The sequence below is a fragment of the Balearica regulorum genome, chromosome 2 (genome assembly GCF_011004875.1).
Source record: "Balearica regulorum gibbericeps isolate bBalReg1 chromosome 2, bBalReg1.pri, whole genome shotgun sequence".
Taxonomy (NCBI): domain Eukaryota; kingdom Metazoa; phylum Chordata; class Aves; order Gruiformes; family Gruidae; genus Balearica; species Balearica regulorum.
Window position 1 is genome coordinate 40448915 of NC_046185.1, and position 10784 is coordinate 40459698.

Sequence of the window (10784 nt, forward strand, 5' to 3'; positions counted from 1 at the left end):
CTCCCCACCGCTTAACTGATCTCTCTCTCTTTCGAGTTTCTGAAAAAGAAATAATTGGTTTTAAAAATTTAAAGGGAATCCCTCAATGAAGAACATACTTTATTGTATTTGAAGAAAGCTGTTTGGAAAGTTATGAATTATTTATAGCAAAAACAACCATTTCACTCAGCTACTCCCCTGGGTTCAGCGTTCTCATATCAAACAAAGGGGACAGCAGCAACCAGAGCATTTCTTTGTCCAGGGGCTGCTCAAAGTTACATTGCAGGACCTGGAAGTCAATCAGCACAAGGCATGCCCGAGTTCCCTGTTTTGTGAGCTTGCACGTCATTGCTAAAACCTACATTTTAGATGCCACAGCTGCAACCCCAGGATGAGATCCTGAAATTTGAATAGAGAGTTTCTGCGTATTTGCTTAAAGGATGTTTGCGGTGGAAGATAAACTTTTCATTCAACAGCAAAGTGCTTTAGACTTGTCTGTGGGTGATACAAAGGAGAGTTTGTTAAGCAGCCTCTTTCTGTATTCACCGTGGAGCTGGAGTTAAGAAGAGCTACCTGCAGGGCAGCGTAACTGGTGATTCATCAGCCTGGGAAAACTTGGGAAAAGGCATGGCAGGGGAGGAAAGAAGGCTGGCTGCCTTTGACAAGTCACTACGGAGTGCAAACGACTCCAGAAAAACAAGCCTTGAAGTTCTGAGGGGGTAATCTATGGGTGCAGGTTATTCAATTCTTAAAGAAATATGAGTTGTATTAAAGGTGGATGGCACACATAAAAATAAAGTAACAGTTATTTGTTTTGCTCTCGCCTTTATTAGATCAAATTAGGACAACTCTGATGGTATCAACTGAATTCCACTGATGTAAAATTGATCGAGGCCATGGGAAAATCAGGCAAATATTTTGTGCTTAAGATCTCAAATTAATAGTCTCATTAGCATTTTCTTGCATAAATCATGGATTTAGTTACAATTGCCTCCATGAGCTAGTTAGGGGAGCTTGGTGTGTTTAAGTGTGACACTGTCATTGGGGAGTGTAGTGTAAGGATTTGTTCTTTCCCTAGGTTTAACAGCAAGCGGTAACCTAAGGAGGCTGATTGTGCTCAAGGGTGGTCGGCGGAGGGGTGGAAGCAAGGAGCTTGTTTGGTTTCTGTGTCAGGACTCAGTATGAATTGGAACACATTTGGAGCTCCTATGACTTAGAATTACAGAAGCATAGAATGACAGAATGGTTTGGGTTGGAAGGGACCGTTAAAGATCATCTAGTCCAACCCCCCTGTCATGGGCTGGGACATCTTTCACTGGATCAGGTTATCCAGCCTGGCCTTGAACACTTCCAGGGAGGGGGCATCCACAACCTCTCTGGGCAACCTGTTCCAGTGCCTCACCACCCTCACAGTAAAGAATTTCTTCTTTATATCCAATCTAAATCTATCATCTTTCAGTTTGAAGCCATTACCCCTTGTCCTATCACTACATGACCTTGTAAACAGTCCCTCTCCAGCTTTCCTGTAGACCCTTTCAGGTACTGGAAAGCTGCTATAAGGTCTCCCCGGAGCCTTCTCTCCAAGGCCAACAACCTTCTCTCCAACAACCCCAACTCTCTCAGCCTGTCCTCATAGGAGAGGTGCTCCAGCCCTCAGATCATCTTCATAGCCCTGCTCTGGACCAGCTCTAACAGGTCCAAGGACTTGTAGCAGTTAACTGTGACCCCACTGGGTTCATCCATTTTCTGAGAGTTTATGAGAGTAGAACTGTCCCTGCTCCTTTTCTGACTCCCACCTCCACCAAGATGCTTCTTTGGAAATAAGGCAAATTCTTGAAAGGTCAGTGACAGTGTATTCCAGAAGAAAATGGAGATATACTAAGGAGAGAAAGTCTGGCCCTTAAGATTTTCTTATAGGATCCCCAAGAATTTAGTGTCAAAAATTATGCTACTTATGATCATTAAAGTCTCCTACTGTTATTACCTTACTTAAATGGGTTAGCACTCTTCATGCCTAGGATGATCCCAAGGTGAGGAAGATGCATTCCTCTCCTGTCAGACATTGTTGCCAAAAAACAACTTACAAATACTCAGTCTAACAAGAGATACATCTCTTAATGCATTTCAGAGTTTTCTGATAGTGAGCTGAGCTATAGCCATGGGTTACAGCTTACAGGAGAGCCTTTATAGGTTATCCTGATTATCTGCCGGAACAAACTTTGCACTAAAATACTTTATTGGCATTACATTATATATTGTAAAATAATCCAAAATAGGTATGAATAATGTTGTCGCTATCTGAATCATAACACAAATCATGGGGTTAGTAATCCACTCTACCACCATTGACTTGAAGGGGTCTGATTTATGTCAGTGGATGATTTGGTTCTCCCACTGCTTACCTTGACAACAAATTTAATGCTCCATAGCTATCCAGTTTAATTGTCATTGTGCTTTCTCAAATTGTACTGATTTATTCTGATTCCCAAAGGTGTAACAGAAGCACCTTCTCCATTCTAACCCCCTCCCACATATGGCGATTTCTGTTCTCTTCTGGTGTTGTATACAGCTCTGATCCATATGCCAATTTCTCAGATGTTTACATCTTTGCTCTGTTTTTTGGTTTTTTGTGGGTTTGTTTTTTTTTTTTTCTCCCAAATGAAGATGTTGGTCTTTTTTCCCCTATCTTGAATATTGTTGCTGCATATTGGCACACTAGACTCTTTGTTATGGTCTCCACAGCTGTTTATCTATGTTGCGACTCTTTGTTCCCAAAGGACTATTTGCTCTCCTAACGTCTTTTCACAGCCACTTACAATAAATCATCCTTCCAAGGGAACAAAACCCAGCTTTAAACAAGGAAAAATAATTAACAGATGTTTGAAACACAACATATTAATACAGGAAAAAAAGGGAAATTTCCACCAAAATGTGGTGTCACATACCATTTTCATTTCCAAGAAGAAAATGACAAGGGACAGAGAGTGGCTTTAGGATGGGTAAAATACTGAAAGTGGGATACAGTGTTCAGGTAAACACCTTACATATTTGCCTGATCCTCAAAAATAAAATTTAGTTAATAATAAAATGTATAGTAATACTTAATAATTAGCTAAAATGAAAATAATATCTCAAAGAAGTATATATAACACTTTCCATCCAAAGATCTTAATATGCTTTACTGCTCTCTTGTCAATGACAGATTCTGGATCAGCATTCAATCCCTGTTTGCTCTATGTCCCCTGGAAAACCAGCCAAAACCTGCTCTCAGTGATAATGACGTTTGGCTGTTCATTTTGTTCCTGTCCACTTAGCTGTCCCTGCAACACCATTTGCCCCTTGAAGCACCATCCTCATGTCCATTTGGCCCTTCCTCCACCACTTCAGATCCAGAAAGATTTTAGTTGCCTCTGTCTACTAACTGTTTTCCATTCAGTTGAAAGCTATGCCACGTGAAATTTCATTACCACAGCTTTCAAATAGGGAAGACACTAGGGTCTGATCCTCACCTGGTACTCACAGTCATCACTGTTATGATTTGTCTCATTATGTAATTCCTAACTCCTAGCATTCATACAGATATTAGCTGTTAAAATCACGCCAGAAAAGAAGGGAGTGGGCAGGGAGGGAGGGAAAATGGTAATCTAGAATGATTTCATCTCAGAGTGTGGGTGTCATCTCATTAAATTGCTTTTTAAAAAATATTTTGATGGTAACTGTGGAAAACATCTCAGGGCTATGTTCTGCTTAGCAGGGATTGCTCCATAAGGGCACGGGAGGTAGAATACATAGCTGTACTTGTAGGACTGGCTCCTATGGCACTTTGTGGCCTTGTGGTACCTTAGTAGGAACCCGCACTGGAAGTGGAGCACTCAGACATAGAAAGGGACACACCCTGGCTCCGTGAGCTAATTTCAGAAGAGTGATGAGAAAAATTGACTCTCTTGTCCTTGGCTGCAGGAACCTGGCATCCTCCACAGACAGTGGGGAGAAGTACAGCCCTGAGTGATTTGTCTGAGGTCACAGAGGAGACATTTCACAGAGCTGGGAAGAGACCATATGTCTCTTGAGCCGCAAGCTTACAAGTTAACATCTGGGCAATCTTTCCCCCCTAAGCATAATTCTCTGCATCATGAGAAAAATGTGAAGCCATATTGCACACAAGGAAATGGAGAGGTAGACTGCAATGTTCCCAGTGTCCCCAGTGTAATCCCCCTAAGCTTCAATGGCACAATCAGGACGCCGAAAGTGTACAATTTCTTTATGTTTTTGCCAAGAACAATTCAGCTTTGGAGGATCCCGACAGGTCTATCTCACATCTCAAGTCTAATAGCCTGACTGCTTATCACAGAATCACAGAATGGCTGAGGTTGGAAAGGACCTCTGGAGGACATCTGGTCCAAATCTCCTGCTCAAGCAGGTTGCCCAGGACCGTGTCCAGATGGCTTTTGAATATCTTCAGGAAGGCAGACTCCACAATCTCCCTGGGCAACTTGTGCCAGCGCTCGGTCACCCTCACAGGGAAAAAGTGTTTCCTGATGTTCAGGGGAATCTTCTGTATTTCAGTTTGTGCCCATTGTCTGGTCCTGTCACTGGGCACCACTGAAAAGAGCCTGGCTCCACCCTCTTTACACCCTCCCTTCAGTTATTTATATACATTGATAAGATCCCCCTGAGCCTTCTCTTCTCCAGGCTGAACAGACCCAGCTCGCTCAGCCTGTCCTCACAGGAGAGAGGCTCCAATCCCTTAATCATCCTTGTGGCCCTTCATTGGACTTTCTCTAGTATGTCTATGTCTTTCTTGTACCAAAGAGCCCAGAACTGGATACAATACTCCAGGTGTGGCCTCACCAGTCCTGACTATTATGAACATCTCCTGCTTCCCTGCAGCCCTTCCCTAAGGGACTAGACCCTCCCAGTGAACTTAAACGAGTTAAATATTGCAGTCCTTTCTTCTTCAAGTCCTGGTGCTCCTGTAAACCTCCACTAGGGAACTGTTGCTTCTCTTCAATATGAAGAGTTGCGTTTGTGACTGTAACAGCTGTGTGGGGAATTTGATGGTTTCTCACACTTTTCCAGGATGCATCCTCCTCGCTCAGGTACAAAACCTAATATTTCTTTCAGTTCAGTTAAAACAATACATCACAGATTCCTCTTCCCCTCATATTACAGTCTTCCTGTCAGCTTGAGTCAGTTACAGGTTACCCTCGGGCCACATTTAGCTGTCCAGCAGTGGTAATTTAGCCATGGCACAGCATAAAACATGGCAGCAACTCGACTGATCTATGCAGCTCTCTGCACAGTACATAGGGCAGACATGTCTGCAACACTGACCTGCAGTTGTCCTGCTGTTCCTACAAGTTGACGGGTATGAGAAGGTTATCTAACAGACATAAAATTAAAAAAAATACCTCATTATCTTTTGACCTGAAATGTGCAAAACTTATTGCCTACCTGAATATTAAGGAATATTACAATAATTACAACGGCATATAGTGATAGAAGAAGGGTTAATGGCCTTAAGATGAGGGAGGGCACATTTAGATTAGATATTAGGAAGAAATTCTTTACTGTGAGGGTGGTGAGGCACCGGAACAGGTTGCCCAGAGAGGTTGTGGAGGCCCCATCCCTGGAAGTGTTCAAGGCCAGGTTGGATGGGGCTTTGGGCAACCTGGTCTAGTGGACAGTGTCCCTGCCCATGGCGGGGGGGGGGGTTGGAACGAGATGATCTTTGAGGTCCCTTCCAACCCAAACCATTCTATGGTTCTATGGTTCTATCATTCTGATTCTAATTCTATGAATAGGACCATATGTAGCAGAGGGGAATTTAACTATTAAATAAAAAAGTTGAACAAAACACCTGTGAACTTAATGAGATTGCTTCAATTTTTCTCCAAATCATAGTTTTAAAGTTTTAAGTGTTCACCAACCACAGACAAACTGCAAATCCCCATGGGAACGTGAGGCCTGGCCTGTGGCATGTCAAAGTAGCAGCAGGCTGTGAGGGACTTCCATGTCAATCATGAGCTACTCCAAGTGTCACCATGCAAAAAGCACCTTGGCAAAAGCATTGGACAAATAGGTCACTTTCTCCAATAATATAGAAATTTCTTGCAGCAGAAATAATCAGCAGTACACAAAACATAAATTCTGACCCCCAAGCCTGATAATTAAGCTATGTGTAGAAATCTAATAGCACGGGATCATAATATTGGTGTCTGAAAATCCCTAAATGCACTGTAGACATTGTGTTACAACATCTGCACAAAGATATACAGAAAAAGGAGCAAAATATATTATCAAGATGTTCAGACCTATATCTCTAATAACATGAAGTTTAGCTAATTTTACAGTTCTTTTGCTCCACATTTTAAAAAGTTCCTTTAAAAAATATGAAATGCAATGGTGATGTATTATTACTCTGTTAGTGGCTTAGTTCTGCTTTATCCATTATGCCAGAGAAAGGCATCCATCATCCTGTGGGGTGGCAGTGGGGGGAGGAAGGGAAGGAGGGAAAGGCAGGGGCAGAAAAGAAGGAAGGAGGGAAGAAAGGCAGGAAGGCAGAAGGGAAGGAGGGAGGCAAGGGAAGAAGGAAAGGACGGAGGGAAGAAGGGAGGAAGGGGATAAAGGAAAGAGGGAAGGATTTCTGCTCTCAGGAATTCATGCAGTTCTCCTGTTTTTTTCTTTCACCCCTATTGAAGTCTGAGCACAAACACAAATCTGCACACAGACGCTTCTCCCAAAATTGTAGAAATTAAGTTTATTATATTACCTTGTCGGTTTATTTTCTCAGTGGAGAAACATATAAGATATAAGGAGTTTGTTTCTATAAATCCAATTGAAGGAAAAAAAAAAAAAACCACAAAAAAACCCCAAACTGTTTGGAAATTCTCAGACTAAATCCTCAGAGCAGCATTAGTATCAAGAGGGAAACAACTTATAACTCATCTGCCAAAAACTACATGAACTTCTGCTCACTGAACTTCCCACTCCATAAAACATTGACATTGATTCTTTTATTTTACTAGTAGGACCTGATTGTCATATCTTGTTTGTGTGTGTGCCAGACACCAGAGCAACGGGCTGTGAGAGAAAATAATGCTCACTTGCTGAACAATAGCACAATTGCTTTAGTAACTGCACCCTTAAATTAACAATCATCGCATTAGTTTACAGTCTTAGTTTGAAGAAAATATTCTCCATCCTTTTATGAGGCTGATCATTTGTATTTTAACTAACATGGCTCTCTTTTGGAAGATGAGGAGGCTGCTGCTACATGTTTCAATGAAGCATCCTCTGTGTTCAAAGCACATAGAGTGTAAGGAATTATCACCCAGTGCTATGGGGTGGATTCTGCAGTTTCTCCATTGCCAAACTCAGTCACACTGCTTACGCTACTATTCAGCAGCACTCTGTGCTACTCAGTGTAAGAGTATCTTGTCTCGGCAGCAGATTTTAAGTTCTAAATTATGAAATAATAAAGTAAGAATGACAGGGGTTTTGGAAAAAGTAATAATATCTTTCACTGTTTTGCATATGCCTTACAAGAGTCTAATTTTTAGAAAATAATGGCTTTCAAAGCTGGATGAGTCAACAGAATTCTTAAGATAATCAGGATTATTTTATAACAGATACATATCAGACCTGATTATGCTGACAACACAAGCTGCCCCTGTAAACTTCATGCTGGGATACAGACTACAAACCAGGGAAAGCTCTATAAGGTTATCTGACTTATCATTATATGAAAAAGATAACCCTTACCTTTGCTATGCAGTTCATGGCATAACACTGTTGCATAATATGTCATTTAGATGTTGGCATTGCATTAACTTTTAGTACTGGAGAAAATCTGTGTTATCATCTGATTACTCAGAAAGCACATGAAAGCAGCCTTTCTGTAATTTAATTTTTCCTTCCAAATATGATCCAGTGACTGTTTAGTGATGGACGACGAGTAGCCATCTGGTCCTTAACTTCATTATTCCTGGAGCTTGTTTAGATTGAGGAATCAGCATTTTGAAAAGGCAAAGCTCCCTTTCTCCTATGACCTTCCCCATCCTCCCAGGATTAAACCATTGCAAACAGAATTAAAGTCAGGCCAGCGGCACACATGGGGTTTCTCCAGACATTATTTGGTCTGTGTTTATTTTATGTATGAAGCCCTCCCTGAACATACTCACTGCTTGCAGAGACCACAACTTAATTCTTAACTTCCTGCATCAAAGGCTCCACAGGGTAGGAGTGATTCACCCCACTTCTTCCCTGCATTCATCACTGTTTGCCATTAGGAAAACAGAACATTTGACTGACCTGGCACTTTCCCTCCCCAATTTAATCCCTCATCCCTCTTTGGGTTGAATATACCTGGTCAAAACAGGCATCAATTTGCTGAGGAGCGGACAGATATCTGCTGTTGCTTGGCAAGCTCCTATCTCTCGGCACTTGGCTGGAGTCCTTACTTGGTCCCTTAACTCCCAGTTTTAACCCTTTACCTCCGTCCCTTTCACCTCTTCCCTGCTCTCAAACTGGATCTAGACTTTCCCTTCCAACTTCTGCTCTTTCCCATTCTTGCCTAGCTCCTTGGCTGCTGAGCTGATTTTTCCAGCCCCCGTGCCCTCTTTCAGTAAGGATTGAGGCTGGTGATGGAGAAGGAAGTCAGGAGGGGAAGAAGGGGCCGGAAAGTGAGGAATGGGGAGAAACAGGGGCAGGGAGGAAAAGAGGCCGGGGAGGAGGGCAGAGAGAAGAGTAGACAGGGAAGGCAGAAAACAGGAAGGCAGGAAGCAGAGAAGCAGGGCAAGGAGGACTGGAGGCAGAAGAGTAGATAGGAGGCAGGAAGCAGGAAGCAGGGCAGGGGAGGCAGGGGGAAGCAGAGGAGGAACGGGACATAAGGGAAGTAGGGCAGGCAGGGCAGGGAGGAAAAGCAGGGCACGAAGGGAAGTAGGACAGACAGGGAAGGCAGGGATCAGGGCAAGGAAGAGAGGCAGAGCACACAGGGAGTGGTGGAAGGAGGCAGAGAGCACTGAGGTAGGACAGGTAGGAGAGGCAGCCAGGGGGGCACGGAGGAAGCAGGCCGGGTAAGAGGTAGAGGAGGCAAGGAGCAGGGCAGGCAGGGGAGGCAAGCAGCGGAAGCAGGGGACATGGAGACAGGCGAGGCAGTGGGCAGGGGAAGGAGGCAGGCAGAGCAAGCGAGACAGGTAAGAGGCAGGGAAACAGAGGCAGGACAGGCAGGAGAGGCAGGGAGCGGGAGGCAAGGCAGGCAGGGCGGGCAGCAGGCAGGGAGCAGGGCAGGCAGGGCGGGCAGCAGGCAGGGAGCAGGGCAGGCAGGAGGCAGCAGGCAGGGAGCAGGGCAGGCAGGGCGGGCAGCAGGCAGGGAGCAGGGCAGGCAGGAGGCAGCAGGCAGGGAGCAGGGCAGGCAGGGCGGGCAGCAGGCAGGAGGCCGGGCAGGGAGCGGCCCCTGCCCGCAGCGCGGCGGGGCTGCGGCCGGAGCTGTCCGCCCGCCGGTGCTGAAACGCCGCAGCCCGGGCCCGGCGGCGCGGGGGGGGACGGGGGACGGGGAGCGCGGAGAGCCTCCCTGCTGCAAACCGAGAAAAGACAAATCCAAATACCTGCACAGCGCCAGGCAGCCTGCCGTGGGGCGGCGGGGGGCTGCGTGGGATGATTTTTTTTCCCCCCCTGTAGGTGTCCTTGCTGTTGAGCTGGGTGGGTGAGAAAGATCTCCCGGCTCCCAGGTTCAGGCTCAGATCTCTCTAGAAAACTGTGAATGAGCGAGCGCCAGCTCCACGGGGCTAGAATTTTTTTTTTTTTTTTTTTTTTTTTTTTTTTTTTTTTTAGTAGGAGGCGTGTGCACCAAAGCCTGGGTCCTTCCACTCGGCGGCTGCCGTCCCCCTGGGTCCTAAGCCCTCCTGCCGCCCGCCCGGCTGCCTCCCGGCGATCCCGGCGCTCCCAGGCTGCGGGCTCGGCGCACCGCGACCGCCGAGGGAGTGGTGACAAAGGAGCTGCGGGCTGCTGACAGCCGCGAAAGCAACAGCGCAGCCGGTCACTGCGAGCTTAGCAGTGCGGGCTTTCACCTGGTGGCACGGTCTTCACCGCCTTTTTTCTCACATCACCCCTTTCCCAGCAAAACTGGGGGAGAGCGCAGCCTCCTGCGGCATTTGCAGCAGCCACAGAAAGGATAATCTTGTATTACAGATGGGCTGCCGTAATGAACATGGCAGCCTGGGTCTATAAGAGAAGTTCGTTTGGGTCAGACTACAGGTACATCTAGCTTAGGGTGCTGTCACCACCAGCAGCCACAGAAAATATCTAGTGAAGAATATAAAAACAGGACAAGCTTCAGCCCTGCCCTTTCCCAGCCCTTCTCCCAAGCATTTTAAGTTCAAGAATTTCCCCAACAATGTGCTGTCTGTGTTTTTAGGATGAATTTGTCCTCTTTGAATTTTTCCAGTGTCTCCTAGAACAAATGTAAATGTCTGGAACATCCTTCCATAATGTCTTTTGACAAGGAGCTCCACAGGCCATCTGCCTACGTCACAAACTATCACCTCTCTTTCCTTATAGGCAACTGTAAACTTTAGCTAACATCATAGAAAGGACAGGAGAGGGGAACTTCTCTTATTAAATTGGTCCTGAAAATCACTTTCTGTATGAACCTCATAAGACCTGTGTTATAAGACCTTACTTGAAAGACTTTGAGTGACCTGATGGCCTTGGCAACCAAATTCACACTCAACTACTCTTATCAACACAGTAAGCCCAACTAAATGTACCAGCCAAGTGCATTTCTTCTGCTGCTACCCCTTTAC

The 10784-nt window shown here is 45.2% G+C and overlaps 1 protein-coding gene across 1 annotated transcript in view; it reads right to left on the bottom strand.

The window, feature by feature from the left end:
• CLVS1 (clavesin 1) overlaps positions 1–9744 on the bottom strand; it is a 109650-nt gene extending 99906 nt beyond the window's left edge. The window contains exon 1 of the mRNA XM_075744018.1: positions 9588–9744. The gene's annotated coding sequence lies outside the window, so the exon portion shown is untranslated. The remainder of the gene's footprint in view (positions 1–9587) is intronic.
• Positions 9745–10784: the final 1040 nt, after the last annotated feature.